The following is a 19,382-nucleotide window of genomic DNA, read 5'->3' as shown; positions in this document are numbered from 1 at the left end:
CACCACCTCCACCACTCCCCGCACCTCACCTGACATCTCACCCAGCACACCTCGCTCTCCCTCACCCCTTCCCTCCGCTGCCTCACCCTTTACACCCAAGCCCACGTGCCCTGCCTACCCCGCCACTCCCATAGGACAACCCACTACCACCACCCTCTCCCCTCCACACCTACGCACGCCCACTCCAACGATCTCACCTTCCACTGCGCCCCCAACGCGCGCAACAGCCCGTGCTAACCGACCCCGCCCACCCCATACGCCTACTTCCCCACCCACACCCACCCTCAGAACCACCACCACCACCCACCTCTGGCCAACGCTTATGCCCCCCCACCCCATACACCCACACCCCTACACCACCCACCTCTCCACGACTTCACACCATCAAGCTACATCAGGCCCAAATCTCCTCTACCTGTACTCCCCAGAGACTCAACGCCGCATTACCACGGCACAAAACCTTACCCTCGGTATCCAGCATTCAGCTTCCAACCACACCGACAGCCACACCAAGCAAGATGAGAGTGAAGCGGGCCGTATGGGAGCCTACCCTTGGCAGGAACCACAGACTCTGCAGGCCACACCACCTGCTAACCCTCTTCCAGTCTACCACCACCGCCTCCACACTCTTCCTCACCTGCAACCCAGAACAAGAAGAAAACCCCTACACCATCGCCTGGCAAACTGTGCTGCAACACCTCCAGCCCATGTACACCACCTCCAACACACAAGCATTCCACCTCCAGCCACGAGGACGTGACTTTTTACAGGGGGAGAGTGGTAAAATGCATGACTTAAAGAACAGTGCCCCCGAAATATACCATAGTGCCCCCGACAACGGGGCAAGCAAAATACAGCTCAGTATGCCCGAGAATGTACCGACACCCCCACACGGACCCCATGGGGTAGCTGCCACCAGTCAGAACCACTCCCGGCAACAGCGACATATGTCAGCCCGGGCCGTGCGCCCCTATGTCACGCAGCCACCACGCCGTCGCTGCCGTAGGAGAAAGACACTACCTTCACGGAGTGGGATTGTTGAACCAGCTAGGGGTGGAGTTGTCATAGGCACTCCAGACAGCGCCCCTCCGGTAGAGATGGCCTATTGTAGCTCCCATCCTCGTGAGACGATCTATGGTCGCTCCGAAAGTGCTCCGGTAGAGACAGCCTATTGTTGCTCCCATCCTCGTGAGACAATCTATGGTTGCTCCAACAGTGCTCCGGTAGAGACGGCCTATTGTCGCTCCCCTCCTCGTGAGACGACCTATTGTCGCTCTGAGAGTGTCTTGGTAGAGATGGCCTATTGTCGCTCCCTTCCTCGTGAGACGATCTATTGTTGCTCCGAGGGTGTGCAGAAAGAGGTAAGGAGAGAGACGTCACTACGGCAGGAGACTAGAGCCCAGGCTTCCCATCCCAGAGTGACCCACACAGGCCTCACAGCCTCCCCTGGCCTCTGCTCCCTACGTCTGGCTCTAGAGCAGACGCACCTGACGGGCCCCAGTGGAAGTCGCTGCCGCAGCCCTCCTCTGTCGGCGCCCCTAGACGCTGGAGACCGCAGCTCGCAGTCTCTCTCGGTTCTCCCCAGGACACCCGGGCGCGATCTCCCTACGCCCCCATGCGCCTTAAGGCTCTCACTACAGGCCGAGACTTACAACAGAGGTTCCTGGAGCTATTCGGCCCTAGTCCCGAGGGCCACACTCCTGAGCCCAGCCCGGAAGCCACGGGTAGCCCAGGACGCGAGAGGACGCCCTTACGAGTTATCCCGCGCCCTCTTGGCACGCCTCACATTGGCGGTGCCCCTAGCCCGGCAAGATCACCGACGACATGTTCCTGCCTATCCCCCTGATGAATACGTGTGATACTGCAGTACGAGTGATTTAGGATAAGTGTGATTTCCCCTAGTATACTGTAAGTATTGTGCAGTGACTTCATATAGTGAATATCGGGGCGAATAAGATCTCAGTGAGAAACTAAAGGACGAGTGTGTGGAACAAGGTCTGATGAACTATATTTATGAATGACGTCCCTTTTATACAGTTAGTAAGCCTGTGCCGCCTGAGATTCCCCTGTAATGACATACCCCTACTACTGTGAGCTCTAAAGGAATATTATGAAAGAGAGTATTAATGGTATTCTCTCCCTCCCCCACGCTACCCATAAATCTTGTTTATCACTCTCTCTCACCCCAATATCCCGAGTAAGTGTGAATCAAGAATAAAATCGATTACCAAAATCCCTCGGCTAGTGGAAACCGTATAAACTTCACGGCTAATATCTGCCTCTCTCCAGTATTACCATAACTTTCCCTAGCCGTCACAAGTCACTCCTCGCACCTCCCTATCTCCTCCTTGTGAGACTCACCCCCCCCCCCCCCCCGCCTCCTGCGCGCGCCTATATTCACTGCACCCTTGATACACTAGGATTGATTGTGTTGTCATTACTGTCAGAGAAGCAAGTATCCTGCGAGATACCCATATCCTAGATAAGGTTTTATATTGCTATGTATAGTGCTGTAATATTTGCTGACTTGTCCTGTGTCTGATTGTGGTAATATACGTGTAAAGGTGTTGCCTAGAGTTTTTGTGTCCTGCCTCTCTTTATTGCACTAAGCTCCGGTCTCCAAAGAGGACCCCGCTCCACGTTAGGTGTAGTAGGAACAAGAAGTCAAGCCTATATACACCTAGCATTACATATATATATATATATATATATATATATATATATATATATATATATATATATATATATATATGTGTGTGTGTGTGTGTGTGTGTGTGTGTGTGTGTGTGTCTATCTATATCTATCTATCTATCTATCTATCTGTATGTGTGTGTGTGTGTGTGTGTAAAGCTGTTTGCATGTATGAGAGAGAGAGAGATGCCGTACCTATTTCACCTGCGGGTATTTGCCAAGCTCAAGTATCAGGGGAATACCTCTCTCTCTCTCTCTCTCTCTCTGTAATTTCCTAACTCTTCTGTTTTTTCCGTCGGTATTTTCAAGGGTTTGAATTAATGTGAATAGTTTACAAGAATTACTGTCACATATATAGGTTGGTAGCATTAATATTTTGTTACATTCACCAATTATTTCGTTATACCTAACTTCTTCACTCGTATTACAATGAGTCTATCACAATTTCGTTATGGAAATTGTATATAAAATGCGTGGCTTGAACAGTGCCCCCGCAGAATACCATAGTATCCCCGACGACAGGGCAAACCAAGAACAACATAATTTGCCCGCAAACATGCCGACACCCCCACACGGACCCCACGGGGTAGCCGCCACCAGCCACCACCACTCCGGGCAACAGCGATGCATGTCAGCCCGGGCCGTGTGCCCCTGTGACATGCAGCCACCACGCCACCGCCACCGTAGGAGAAGGACACTACCTTCGCGTGGCGGAATTGCTGAGCTAGCTAGGGGTGGAGTTAGAAATCAAACTCCAGACGGCGCCCCTCTGGTAGAGACGATCTATGGTCGCTCCCAAAGTGTTTCGGTAGAGATGATCCATGGTCGCTCCCACAGTGCTCAGGTAGAGACGATCAATGGTCGCTCCCACAGTGTTCAGGTAGAGACGATCAATGAGTGGCACTCCCCACAGTGTTCAGGTAGATACGATCAATGGTCACTCCCAAAGTGTTCCGGTAGAGACGATCAATGGTCGCTCCCCCAGTGTTCAGGTAGAGACGATCAATGGTCGCTCCCCCAGTGCTCAGGTAGAGACGATCAATGGTCGCTCCCCCAGTGCTCAGGTAGAGACGATCAATGGTCGCACCCACAGTGTTCAGGTAGAGACGATCAATGGTCGCCCCCACAGTGCTCAGGTAGAGACGATCAATGGTCGCTGAAATGCGTGGCTTTGACGGACACACATACGGCACTCCGGAATATTCCGGAGAATACCATAGTATCCCCAACAACGAGGCGAACCAGAAGCAGCGGAGTTCGCCCTCAAGAATGCCGACACCCCCACTCGGACCCCATGGGGTAGCCGCCACCAGCCACCACCACTCCGGGCAACAACGACGTATGTCAGCCCGGGCCGTGCGCCCCTGTGACATTCAACCACCACGCCGCCCGCCACCGTGGGCAAAAGACACTACCTTCGCGTGGCGGAATCACCGAGTTAGCTAGGGGTGGAGTCATAAACAATACTCCAGGCAGCACCCCTCTGGTAGAGACGATCTATGGTCGCTCCCACAGTGAACAGGTAGAGACGATCTATGGTCGCTCCCACAGTGAACAGGTAGAGACGATCTATGGTCGCTCCCACAGTGAACAGGTAGAGACGATCTATGGTCGCTCCCACAGTGAACAGGTAGAGACGATCTATGGTCGCTCCCACAGTGAACAGGTAGAGACGATCTATGGTCGCTCCCATAATATCCAGGTAGAGATGATCTATGGTCGCTCCCATAATATCCAGGTAGAGACGATCAATGGTCGCTCCCTTAAAACCCCGGTAGAGACGATCAATGGTCGCTCCCATAACGCCCAGGTAGAGACGATCAATGGTCGCTCCCTTGGCCCTCCGGTTGAGACGATCAACGGTCGCTCCCACAGTGAACAGGTAGAGACGATCTATGGTCGCTCCCACAGTGAACAGGTAGAGACGATCTATGGTCGCTCCCACAGTGAACAGGTAGAGACGATCTATGGTCGCTCCCACAACATCCAGGTAGAGACGATCGATGGTCGCTCCCATAACACCCTGGTAGAGACGATCAATGGTCGCTCCCTCACACCTCCGGCAGAGACGATCAATGGTCGCTCCCACAGTGAACAGGTAGAGACGATCTATGGTCGCTCCCACAGTGAACAGGTAGAGAGACGATCTATGGTCGCTCCCACAGTGAACAGGTAGAGACGATCTATGGTCGCTCCCACAGTGAACAGGTAGAGACGATCTATGGTCGCTCCCACAGTGAACAGGTAGAGACGATCAATGGTCGCTCCCCCAAAGCTCAGGTAGAGACGATCAATGGTCGCTCCCTTAGCACTCCGGTAGAGACGATCAATGGTCGCTCCCACAATATTCGGGTAGAGACGATCAATGGTCGCTCCCCCAGTGTCCAGGTAGAGACGATCGATGGTCGCTCCCAGGGTGTAGTGAGGAGAGGGACGTCTCCACAACCGGAGGCTGAGCTTCAGGGGTCTCACTCCAAAATATCTCGGAGAGACCTCCCTGTTTCCCCCGGCCTCTGTTCCCTGTGCGTGGCCCTCGAACAGACACACCTGTCGGGCCCCCGTGACAGCCGCTGCCGCAGTCCTCCCCTGACGGCGCCCCTGGTCGTGGGAGACCGCAGTCTGTCGCCTCTTCCGGCCCGCCCTAGGACACCCGGGCAAGACCTCACCACGCCCCCGCGACGCCGGGACCTTTACCCAGAGGATCCTAGACCTCTTCGGCCCCAGTCCTACGGGCCTTACGCCGGAGCCCAGTCCGGAAACCCCCGGACGCGAGAGGACGCCCTTGCGAGCCGCCCCGTGCCCTCTCGGCTCGCCCCGCCCAGACAGCCCTCAGTCCGACCGGATCGAGAATGACGTGTCCTTGTTTCTCTCCATGAGGAAATATGAGTGACCCTGTAACAATCGTGAAGTAGGTTAAGTGTGACTCCCTGTCTCTTAGAATAAGTATTGTGCAGTGACTTTATGTAATCTCCATTGGGGTAAATCAGAACACAATATCCAGTTGAAGGACGAGAATGTGGGTTGAGACCTAAAGTGAAAATACGTGCAAGTGCCACCCCGAATCTTTCTAAAGACATATCCCTAGAACCCGAAGAAAGACTAAAATATTACTGGAGTTCTATTGGCTAGTCTCTAAGTAATATGGTGAAATAATATTTACGAATATTCCGACTTTGTTACGCGTTGTGAAGCGAGAGTCTACATATCATACCGAGGAGATGTGTAACGAATAAGTTGTGCCTACAGAAACCATATTTCCACCAAAATATCAAGGAAGGAGAGTGTTAACGATATTCCCCTCCTCCGCACGCTATTCCTAAAACTCTCTCCATTCCTCGCTCCTGCTCTTAAAGCCAAAATAAGAATCAGAGTTATTTGTCAAAGAATCTTCACCAACAGAAAACACCTAAACTCCCTTGCTAACATCGGGCATACTTCAATATTACCATAACTACCTCCTCGCCGTTTTAAGTCACTCTCCGTGTCTCCCCTACCTCCTCCTGGTGGATCACAAACCCCCCCCCTCCAGCGCTCCGCGCACCTGTATTTACTGCACTCCTAGTACTAAGATTTGTTGTATTGTCATTAGTATCTAGAAAGCTAGTATCCTGCGAGATACACAATATTTTAGATAAGGTTTTTGTATTGCTCTATATTGTGTTGTAATATCTGCTGAAGTGTCCTGTGTCTGACTGTGGTAATATACGTGTATGGTGTTGCCGAAGGTTTTTATGTCCTACCTCTCTTTATTGCACTAGCTCCGGTCTCGAAAGAGGACCTCCACATTGGGTGAAATAGGGACGAGAAGTCGAACCTGATTCAACCCAGCATTACACTGGTGGCCAGCGGTGGTTCTAGATCAGAGCGTAGAAGAAGAGGTAAATAGGAAATATTTGGGAAAATGGCAACTAAACCGCACGTTCAGTTACCCAAGTTTGACCCTGACCAGTATGACATACACACATATCTTGCAATAGTTAAACCCTTACTAGATATTGGCTTCGATAATGACCAACAAAAAATTGCAGTCACACTACCACTACTGGGTAAAGCCGCAGCAAATATTGCGCCAAAAATTGTCCCAGAACTCACCTGGCAGAACTTTACCAAGTTCGCGGTCCAAGCCATCACCCCATCACTAGGGAAAGTGGTGGCTCTATCCAAATTGGATAGCTTTACTTATGACGGGGATTTAGATAATACCCTGTTGCAGGCAAGACGCCTGATTACTGCTGCCTACCCGGAGACAGATGAAGAAACCCGGGATCAGCACACCTTCAATACTCTGCTCCGAGTACTCCCAAGTGTTGTGAAGCAACACTTTACTATCCACGACCCAACAGGAGACATGGATAGGGATATACAGCTGATACGGCGCCTCCTGACCGCTTGCCCTCCTCCGCAACAAATTAATGTTGTCAAGAAATTCCCCACCTGACCCCCGGCTCCCCAGCCACACCGCGTCCGCCCCTGCCCCACACCAGCCCGACCCCGATGCCTAGCCCACCCAGGGCGCACCCCTCTCGTCAGCGCCCCGCCCCGCGAGAAAACCCAAACTTAATTCTGATCAACCCGTGGGAATTCACAGCCTGCAACTCCCGTTGCCCCCTTCATGACATACGGGACCAGCTGAAAGCTGCTCGCCGCAAAAGCACAACCCCGGGTTCGCGTAAGGTTTCCGCCCTAGAAGGCGAAGCCCCAGGGGACGAGCTGGCGCCGGCGGACGACCCCCCACCAGGAGGACTAGAGTAGGAACAGGAGCATGAGAGCCCTAGCCAGCTGGATTTTTAGGCCCGCCCCCGCACCAACCCACGGTGGCGGGGGCCATCACCCCTAAGTATCGCCCCCCAGTATACCACAAGATGAAAATCAACAGCGTGAAGGCCAGACTACTAGTTGATACGGGAGCAGCCAGATCCTGCCTTTACAGCCATTATTTCTTCTGCTACAAATCACGGTTTGGCCCGCTCTGCCCCACTACCACTCACCTTATAGATGCGGGGGATGGCCCCCTGCCCATCCGTGGGGAGACTCGGGCCCTACGGGTCGACACCCACCAGCCAGTATCTACCCAGCACCCCTTCATCATTTTTTATTCCTCCTGCCGGAGCTATGACGGATATTTAGGGCTAGACCTACTTCAAAACTTGGAGCCACCATCGACTGTCGCAGCCGACGACTCCAGTTCCGCCCCCACCCCGCTCCACTCCAGCCGTTTGTACCTGCACGCCGCAGCCCCGGCCGGAGGACCCACACAAACCCCCCGCTCTCTCTCTCTTTTCCCCCTTCTTCGCCCCCTCCTTCCCCCGCGCTGCCCCACCCCACTCTTGCCCCCACCTTCCCTGCCGCCATTTCCGCCGCCGTTACCATCCCCTCACACCACGAGGCATGGGTGCCCCTGAACAGGCCCTCGGGCCCATCCGTTTTGTTGTCCGCCCGCCTCCCTGGCGGACCCCTTTCTGCCTGCCTCATTTCCTCTACCTTTCTCCCCCCACCGCGCTGCCATTCGCATCGCCAATCTCAGCACCATCCTCTCACCCTCCCCAAAGGGCTTATCGTCGGAGAGATGGAAGAAGCAGAGCCCTGCGTCCCGTCCCCCCCCCACCGCCCCGCCCCCCTTCCCCCCATCCCTGACCATCTCTCCGACCAACAGTCAGACGCCTTACGCCGCCTCCTCCTGGAGTTCCAGGATTTGTTTGCGACAGGGCCCGCAGATATAGGACACACTACGTACCTGTCTCACGAGATCCATACGACAGGCCCTCCGATACGACAACCTTCCCGACGTAAGAACCCCCAACAGAGAGAAGAGGAGGACCGCCAAGTGCGCGAAATGGAAGAGGCGGGTGTTATTTCCCCTCCACCAGCCCGTGGTCCTCCCCCGTCATTCTAGTAAAAAAAGATGGCACGATGCGATTTTGCATCGATTACACGCCGCGTGAACGACGTCACGATTAAGGATGCTACTCCCCTCCCCCGCATCGACGATTCCCTAGACTCCCTATACGGGGCGTCTTGGTTTTCTACCCTTGACCTCCAGTCTGGATATTGGCAGGTCCCCGTCCACCCGGATCATCGAGGCAAGACGGCCTTCTCTACCAGTAATGGCCGACATTATGAATTTAATGTCCTGCCATTCGGCCTCTGCAATGCCCCTGCCACGTTTTCCAGGCTGATGGAATCTGTCTTGCGGCCTCACTTGGGAGATATGTTTGGCCTATCTTGATGATGTCATTGTTTTTAGCCAAACCTGGGCCGACCACTTGCAGCGCCTCTGCCGAGTTTTCACCCGAATTCACCAGGCAGGCCTCAAGTTACATCTATCCAAATGTGTCCTGGCCGTAAAAACCGTCGCGTTTCTAGGCCATACAATTTCCCAAGCAGGAATTTCCCCAGTCACCTACAAGCTGCGTGACATAGCGTACATACCACCTCCGCCAGGATGTCCATGGCGTCCGTGCCTTCTTGGGGCTCGCGTCCTACTATCGCCGCTTCGTGAAGGGGTTTGCACAGATTGCTAAACCTCTTCACGACCTGACGCAGAAAAGGGGAACCTTTCCTCTGGACAGAGGACCGACAAACCACTTTCCAACAGCTGAAAGACAAGCTCATCTCGGCCCCCATCGTGGCCTTCCGACTATGCCCTCCCTTTTGCCTCTACACGGACGTCTCTCTTGACGCCATTGGCGCTGTTCTAGCCCAGGTACAGGCCGGTCGGGAACACATTATTGCTTGTGCCAGCCGCACACTGAACCCGGCCGAGAAAAATTATGCCGCCACCAAGCGAATGCCTCGGCATAATCTGGTCCCTCCAATATTTTAGGGCTTACCTTTCCGGGACCCAAGTCACTATAATAACCCGACCACCAATCACTCCAGTGGCTGCAACAATCGGACTCCCAGAATGCTCAAATCGTCCAATGGCGTGACACCCTAGAGGAATTCCAATATGAGATCTCGTACAGACCCGGGAAGCTCCACACCAAGCGCAGATGCCCTCTTCCACCTTCCCATCTGCGCGATCCAACCAGACCGGGACCTGCTAGAACTCTGGCACCACAAAGAACGCCCCTCTGGATTCCAGCCCACCTGTTTCCCAAATTGTGCCGACAGGGCGACCACCTTTTAACCCCATCTGGACACATCCTCTTGGCCCCGATGCGGCACGTGACACCCTGCGCCAGTTACACGCCCACAACGGCATCCATTTGGGCACCAAAAAATTGCTACAGGTGTTCAACGACGTCTACTAGGCCCCGAACCCCTCCACCCTCGCCAAGGAAATTATTCAAACTTGCCGCACCTGCGCACTCGGGAAAGACATTACCCGGACCGCCGGGCCTTCTGGCCATATCACCGCCCCACAAACCCTGGCAGCTCCTAGCAGTCGACGTGGTAGGGCCTCTCCCTCCTAAATCGGGATATAAGTACGTTGATCACTTTTGTTGACACGTATTCCAAGTTCGTAGTAGCCTGCCCCGCTAAAGAACATCACGCCGTCGCTGTCGCCGATGCCTTACTCCGACACGTTTTCCCTACTTTGGCATTCCCCAAGCCATCCATTCCGATAATGCCCCGAATTCTCCGGAAAAGTCTGGGAAGAGCTGGCCAGGATTTTTGGATACGAAATCTCCCACTCCTCACCATATTGGCCTCAAGGGAACGCGGTGTGTGAACGCAGCCATCGTACCTTGGCAAATCAGCTACGGACCAGAATCGAGGCTACAAAAGACAACGATTGGCCAGCACACGTTAAAATCGTCCAGTGGGGCATGAATTCGTGCCCCCAAGAGGACGGGGTTTCCCCCCACGAAAGGATCTTTGGCGAAACCCCCCTCCTACTACCTTTACGCCATCACCTGCAACCGCCCACCTCCGCCCGCCACGGACCCGCTACACTTGCTAAAAAGGCGGATATACCACCTACAGCGGAACTTAGATCTTGAACCCAACACAGCCACCAACCCCTTCAAGCCGGGTGACACCGTAGTCGTCGCCCAACTCCCCACTCCCCACAAACTTGCCCCCGCTTCACGGAGCCCCCACACCATCACCAAGATCCCCAACCCTTACCAGGTGGTCGTGGATTACCACCGGCACTCCCCGTACCCTCCTGGAACCGACACGTGCGCCCCTTCCGCACGCCCCACTCCCCCTCCCCTGACCACACCCCCCAACCCCCCATGGCTCCCGCTCCACCATCTACAACCACATATGAGTGCTACATCTCCTCACCTTCCCCCGCCCCCTACCACCTCCACCTCACCTGCCCCAGGCGCCTCACCTGACGCCTCCCCCCGCCACCCCCCCTCCCCCTCGCCCCACCTGTCCATGGCTTCCCCCTCAGTCCTCACTCCCCCATCTCCAGCCCCTGCCACCACCCCCTCCCCCCAGCCCACCACCACCTCTTCCGCCTGCACCACCACCCCTTCACCACCCCCCCCTTCCACCCCCCTTCCCCTGCCCACCACCCGTACGCCCACTCCACCAATACCACGTTCTACCATGCCCACGGCACGAAAGACAACACGCCCACACCCAACGCCCCCTTCCCCCCCCACCCCTACCCTCACCACCACCACCCGCTCCGGCCGCCTCTCACGCCCACCCGCCCGATATTCCCACACCCCTACACCACCCACCTCCCCGCGACTTCACACCGTCCAGCTACATCGGGCCCAAATCCCTCCTACCTGTACTCCCCAGAGACTCAATGCCGCATTACTGCCACACAAAACCCGGCCTTCGCCCACTCTATCCAGCATTCAACCTCCAACCACACCGACAACCACACCAAGCAACATGAGGATTAAGCGGGCTGTATGGGCCCCTTCCTTTACCAAGAATCACCGGCTCCGCAGGCCACACCACCTGTTAAATATCCTCCAACACACCACCACCCCCTCCGCCCTCTTCTTCACCTATGACCAAGCACAAGAGGAAAATTCTTACACTGTCACCTGGCAGAACACACTCCGACACCTCCAGCCCGTTTACACCACCCCCAACACTCTAGCATTCCACCTCCAGCCACAGGGACGTGACTTTCTTCAAGAACACGGTGGTGAAATGCGTGGCTTTGACGGACACACATACAGCACTCCGGAATATTCCGGAGAATACCATAGTATCCCCAACAACGAGGCGAACCAGAAGCAGCGGAGTTCGCCCTCAAGAATGCCGACACCCCCACTCGGACCCCATGGGGTAGCCGCCACCAGCCACCGCCACTCCGGGCAACAACGACGTATGTCAGCCCGGGCCGTGCGCCCCTGTGACATTCAACCACCATGCCACCACAACCGTAGGCGAAAGACACTACCTTCGCGTGGCGGAATCACCGAGTTAGCTAGGGGTGGAGTCAGAAACAATACTCCAGGCAGCGCCCCTCTGGTAGAGACGATCTATGGTCGCTCCCACAGTGAACGGGTAGAGACGATCTATGGTCGCTCCCACAGTGAACAGGTAGAGACGATCTATGGTCGCTCCCACAGTGAACAGGTAGAGACGATCTATGGTCGCTCCCACAGTGAACAGGTAGAGACGATCTATGGTCGCTCCCACAGTGAACAGGTAGAGACGATCTATGGTCGCTCCCACAGTGAACAGGTAGAGACGATCTATGGTCGCTCCCATAATATCCAGGTAGAGACGATCAATGGTCGCTCCCTTAAAACCCCGGTAGAGACGATCAATGGTCGCTCCCATAATGCCCAGGTAGAGACGATCAATGGTCGCTCCCTTGGCCCTCCGGTTGAGATGGTCGCTCCCACAGTGAACAGGTAGAGACGATCTATGGTCGCTCCCACAGTGAACAGGTAGAGACGATCTATGGTCGCTCCCACAACATCCAGGTAGAGACGATCTATGGTCGCTCCCACAACATCCAGGTAGAGACGATCAATGGTCGCTCCCTTAAAACCCCGGTAGAGACGATCAATGGTCGCTCCCATAACACCCAGGTAGAGACGATCAATGGTCGCTCCCTCGGCCCTCCGGTTGAGACGATCAACGGTCGCTCCCACAGTGAACAGGTAGAGACGATCTATGGTCGCTCCCACAGTGAACAGGTAGAGACGATCTATGGTCGCTCCCACAGTGAACAGGTAGAGACGATCTATGGTCGCTCCCACAGTGAACAGGTAGAGACGATCTATGGTCGCTCCCCCAAAGCTCAGGTAGAGACGATCAACGGTCGCTCCCTCAGCACTCCGGTAGAGACGATCAATGGTCGCTCCCACAATATTCGGGTAGAGACGATCAATGGTCGCTCCCCCAGTGTCCAGGTAGAGACGATCGATGGTCGCTCCCAGGGTGTAGTGAGGAGAGGGACGTCTCCACAACCGGAGGCTGAGCTTCAGGGGTCTCGCTCCAAAATATCTCGGAGAGACCTCCCTGTTTCCCCCGGCCTCTGTTCCCTGCGCGTGGCCCTCGAACAGACACACCTGTCGGGCCCCCGTGACAGCCGCTGCTGCAGTCCTCCTCTGACGGCGCCCCTGGTCGTGGGAGACCGCAGTCTGTCGCCTCTTCCGGCCCGCCCTAGGACACCCGGGCAAGACCTCACCACGCCCCCGCGACGCCGGGACCTGACCCAGAGGTTCCTAGACCTCTTCGGCCCCAGTCCTACGGGCCTTACGCCGGAGCCCAGTCCGGAAACCCCCGGACGCGAGAGGACGCCCTCGCGAGCCGCCCCGTGCCCTCTCGGCTCGCCCCGCCCGGACGACGCCCTCAGTCCGACCGGATCGCCGATGACGTGTCCTTGTTTCTCTCCATGAGGAAATACGAGTGACCCTGTAACAATCGTGAAGTAGGTTAAGTGTGACTCCCTGTCTCTTAGAATAAGTATTGTGCAGTGACTTTATGTAATCTCCATTGGGGTAAATCAGAACACAATATCCAGTTGAAGGACGAGAATGTGGGTTGAGACCTAAAGTGAAAATACGTGCGAGTGCCACCCCGAATCTTTCTAAAGACATATCCCTAGAACCCCAAGAAAGACTAAAATATTACTGGAGTTCTATTGGCTAGTCTCTAAGTAATATGGTGAAATAATATTTACGAATATTCCGACTTTGTTACGCGTTGTGAAGCGAGAGTCTACATATCATACCGAGGAGATGTGTAACGAATAAGTTGTGCCTACAGAAACCATATTTCCACCAAAATATCAAGGAAGGCGAGTATTAACGATATTCCCCTCCTCCGCACGCTATTCCTAAAACTCTCTCCATTCCTCGTTCCCGCTCTTAAAGCCAAAATAAGAATCAGAGTTATTTGTCAAAGAATCTTCACCAACAGAAAACACCTAAACTCCCTTGCTAACATCGGGCATCCTTCAGTATTACCATAACTACCTCCTGGCCTTTTTAAGTTACTCTCCGTGTCTCCCTACCTACCTCCTGGTGGATCACAAACCCCCTCACGCGCTCCGCGCGCACCTGTATTTACTGCACTCCTAGTACTAAGATTTGTTGTATTGTCATTAGTATCTAGAAAGCTAGTATCCTGCGAGATACACAATATTTTAGATAAGGTTTTTTGTATTGCTCTATATTGTGTTGTAATATATGCTGAAGTGTCCTGTGTCTGACTGTGGTAATATACGTGTATGGTGTTGCCGAAGGTTTTTATGTCCTACCTCTCTTTATTGCACTAGCTCCGGTCTCGAAAGAGGACCTCGCTCCACGTTGGGTGAAATAGGGACGAGAAGTCGAACCTAATTCAACCCAGCATTACAGTCGCTCCCACAGTGTCCAGGTAGAGACGATCAATGGTCGCTCCCACAGTGCTCAGGTAGAGACGATCAATGGTCGCTCCCACAGTGTCCAGGTAGAGACGATCAATGGTCGCTCCCACAGTGCTCAGGTAGAGACGATCAATGGTCGCTCCCACAGTGTCCAGGTAGAGACGATCTATGGTCGCTCCCAGCCTCGTGAGACGATCTATGGTCGCTCCGAGGGCGTGCAAAGGAGAGGGACGTCCCCACGGCCGGAGACTGAAGCCCAGGCTCTCTGTCCCAGAGTATCCCGGACAGGCCTCCCAGCCTCCCCTGGTCTCTGTTCTCTACGCCTGGCTCTAGAGCAGACGCACCTGACGGACCCCAGTGAAAGTCGCTGCCGCAGTCCTCCCCTGACGGCGCCCCTAGACGTTGGAGACCGCAGCCCACCGTCTCTCTCGGTTCTCCCCAGAACACCCGGGCGAGACCTCTCCACGCCCCCACGACGCCGGGACCTGTCACAGAGGTTCCTGGAGCTATTCGGCCCCACAGTCCCGAGGGGCCACACGCCGGAGCCAAGGTCCGGGAGCCACAGGGGAGCCCAGGACACAGGAGAGGACGCCCTTGCCGAGGGCCGCCCCGTGCCCTCTCGGCACTTGCCCCGCATGGTGACGGTGCCTCTAGCTCAGCCGGATCACCGGAAATGTCATGTTCCTGTCCATCTCCCTGATGAGATACGAGTGATAATGTAACATGAGTGATTTAGGTTAGAGATGTGACTCTCCCCTAGAGTAAGTATTGTGCATTGAATTCATGTAGTGCATATCGGGGTGGAAATCAGATCACAGTGAGAAGTTAAAGGGCCGAGAACGTGGACTAAAGAATCTGAATGACTATACGTGCGAGTGCCATCCGTTATATAATTAATAAGCTTCCTATGCCTTTAAAGACATACCCCCATTGCTGTGAAGGAATATTGTGAAAAGAAGTGTTAATAGTATTCTCTTTATCTTTCCCCACGCTGTGAAACGAGATCCTATTGACTAGCTGTTGAGAGGAATAATGTGAAAAGAAGTATTAATGAAGTATTCTATCTTTCCCCACGCTGTGAAACGAGATCTTATGGACTATACCCGTGAGGGACATCTCTGTTATATAATTACATAGCCTCGTGCCTATAAAGTCATACTCCCATTACGGTGAAGGAATATCGTGAGAGGAAATATTAACAGTGATTCTCTCGCTCCTTCCACCACGCTACCGCACTAAAATCTTATTTACTACTCGCTTCTCGCTCCTAAATCTCAAGTAAGTGTAAATCAAGGACCAGAGCTATTTACCAAAGTATCTTCGGCTAGTGGAAGCCGACCATATAAACTTCACGGCTATTACCTGCCGCCTTTCCAGTATTATCATAACTTTCTCCCTAAGCCGTTCTAAGTCACTCCCCACACCTCCCCTATCTCCTCCTAGTGAGTCCACAACTACCCCCCCCCGCGCCCTGCGCTACCTATATTTACTGCACTCCTGATACACTAGGATTGTTGTGTTGTCATTAGTATCAGAAAAGCAAGTATTCCCGGCGAGATACACATATCCTAGATAAGGTTTTATATTGCTCTATATCATGTTGTAATATCTGCTGATTTGTCTTGTGTCTGACTGTGGTAATATACGTGTGAAGGTTGTTGCCGAGAGTTTTTGTGTCCTTGCCTCTCTTTATTGCACTAGCTCCGGTCTCGAAAGAGGACTCCCTGCTCCACGTTGGGTGAAATAGGAACGAGGAAGTTGAGCCCAATTTCACCTAGCATTACACTGGTGGCCAGCGGTGGTTCTAGAACCCGGGCGTAGAAGAGAAGGTAACTCAGGAAATATTGTGGCAAAATGGCAACTTCAAACCGCACGTTCAAAGTTACCCAAGTTTGACCTGACCAGTATGGATATACACACATATCTAGCAATAATTAAACCCTTACTGGATATTGGCTTTGAAAATGACCAACAAAAAATTGCAGTCACACTACCACTGTTGGGTAAAAAGGCGGCGATCATAGTGCCGAAAATCGTCCCAGAACTTACCTGGCAGAACTTTAAAAAGTTCTTTCTGTACAAGCCATTACCCCATCATTGGGGAGAAAGTAGTTGGCTCTATCCAAATTGGATAGCTTTTCATTCGACGGAGGATTTAGATAATACCTGATACAGGCAAGACGCCTGGTTACTGCTGCCTACCCGGAGGCAGATGTGATGAAATCCGGGATCAGCATACATTTAATACTACCTGCTCAGAGTATCTCCCCAAGTGTTGTAAGACTAACACTTCACTATCCATGATCCAACAGGAGACATGGATAGAGATATCAGTTTAATGAAAGGGCGCCTTTAGCGTCCATGCGCACCCCTCAACTTCGCATCGGCGAAATAAATCAATTCCCCCGTTGACCTCATCACCATCAACCTTGCGTGGGAATTTTCTCCGTGCTACCACGGATGTCCGATCTCACGACATCCATGAGCAGCTAGAAGCTGCCGGTGCAGCCAAATGACACGAGGGCGATTACAAACCTCCCCACCATACGCAGAAATTCCCCTAAGCCTCAGGGAAGGAAAAGAAAATACAAAAAAGGTAAAAACAAAAAGCGCCCCCCAGCCCCCGCATGCCACCGTAATGGCGGGGGCCACCCTCACCTCTTCCCCCAGTCTACCCGACAGAGGAGAACATTATCCTTTCCTTTTCCTCCCCTCTCACTACTCTCTTCTGTTCTACCTTCCCCTATTCCTGCCCCTAGTTTCCTAACGCCTTCCCCACCCCCACACACCCACTATACTCCCGCAACACAAAACTCTCGGCCTCCCTCTTCACCAGGCCTCCTAGGACCCTCTCCAGCATTCTTTACCGCCAACCTACTTCCTAAAACCACCACCCCCGTTTACTGCCTTCCACACCTCCCACCCCCCGTGCCACCCACCACCATCACTTCACACCACCGTTCGCTTTCCCCGCCCACACGGTTAACTCATTCACCTTCCCTACTCCACACCCTCCCTCCTCATCCCACCGAGCATTCAAACAACCCCGCGAGGCCGCATCTCCCCACCCTGCCACACCGTCTCTCTCTCCCCTACTACATTTCACCCCACCTTTCCTCGGCTCCAGACGGCACACACCACCTGCCGCATCCCACTCCACAGCCCCTGCCAGGTCACCACAGTTTCAGGCACCGCACACCCGTCCGCCATCGCCCCCAACACCCGCACTTTTTCATCCCCCTAGCTTCGTTACCCACGCCCACCCCACACCACTAGCACAGAGCCCTGCTACCGCCCAGACCACTCCCACCACCAAACATCGGGATGGCACCACAAGATCGTCACTCCCTCCTCGGGCCACCTACCCTCCAAGCCAACTCTCCTGCCACCTCACCACCACTACCGACCTCACACCCCCCAGCCCCCCTGCTCCCGCACTGCCTTATATCACTTCCACATACGAGTGCTATGTTTCCTCATCGCCATCCCCCCTCCACCTCCCCTACCACCTCAGCCCTTCCTGCACCGCCTCCTACCACCCACCCTGCACCCCATCTGACATCTCACCACGCCACGCTCTCGCTCACCCTCACCCCTTCCCTCCGCCGCCTCACCCTTTCCCACCCAAGCCCACGTGCACCCGGCCACCCCGCCACCCCCCGCCAGGACAACCCACTCACCACCGCCCTCTCCCCTCCACACCTACGCACGCCCACTCCGACGTTCTCACCTTCGTCCACGCGCCCCAATGCACGCGACGGCCTGTGCTAACCAACCCCCGCCCACACCTGCATGCCTACTTCCCCACCCACACCCACCCTCAGAACCACCACCACCTTCCCTCCGGCCGACTCTCATGCCCACCCACCCGATACACACACACTGTCAAGCCACATCAGGCCCAAATCCCCGCTACCTGTACTCCCCAGAGACTCAACACCGCATTACCACGACATAAAACCCGGCCTTCCTTACCTGCAGTATCCAGCATTCCAGCCCCCAACCACACCGACAGCCACACCAAGCAACATGAGAGTGAAGGCGGGCCATATGGGCACCTACCCTTAGCAGGAACCACCAACTCCGCGGGCCACACCACCTGCTAAACCTCCTCCAGTCTACCACCGCCTACTCCTCCACACTCTTCCTCACCTATGACCGCAACACAAGAGGAGAACTCCCTACACTGTCGCCTGGCAGACTACACTGCGACACCCTCCAGCCCCGTCTACCCACCACCCCCCAACACACTAGCGTTTCCACCTCCAGCCACGGGGACGTGACTTTTTACAGGGGGACGGTGGTAAAATGCGGTGGCTTGAACAGTGCCCCCGAAGAATACTCATAGTATCCCCGACGACAGGGCAAACCAAGAACAACAAAGTTTGCCCGCAAACATGCCGACACTTTCCCCACACGGACCCCACGGGGTAGCCGCCACCAGCCACCACGCCGCCGCCACCGTAGGAGAAGGACACTACGCTTCGCATGGCGGAATTGCTGAGCTAGCTAGGGGTGGAGTTAGAACTCAAACTCCAGACCAAGCGCCCCTCTGGTAAAGACGATGATCTATGGTCGCTCCCAAAGTGTTTGCCGGTAGAGACGATCCATGGTCGCTCCCATTCAGTGCTCCAAGTAGAGGAGCGATCAATGGTCGCTCCCACAGGTGTTCAGGTAGAGACGACTTCAATGGTCGCTCCCAAAAGTGTTCCGGTAGAGACGATCAATGGTCGCTCCCAAAGTGTTCAGGTAGAGACGATCAATGGTCGCTCCCACAATAGTGCTCAGGTAGAGACGATCAATGGTCGCTCCCACAGTGCTCAGGTAGAGACAATCAATGGTCGCTCCCACAGTGTCCAGGTAGAGACGATCAGCGTCGCTCCTACAGTGCTCAGGTAGAGACGATCAATGGTAGCCCACAGTGTTTGTCCAGGTAGAGATGATC

The sequence above is a fragment of the Coenobita brevimanus genome, chromosome 101 (genome assembly GCF_032717465.1).
Source record: "Coenobita brevimanus isolate Jiangsu-jjx chromosome 101, ASM3271746v2, whole genome shotgun sequence".
Lineage (NCBI taxonomy): Eukaryota > Metazoa > Arthropoda > Malacostraca > Decapoda > Coenobitidae > Coenobita > Coenobita brevimanus.
This window is presented reverse-complemented; position numbering follows the sequence as displayed.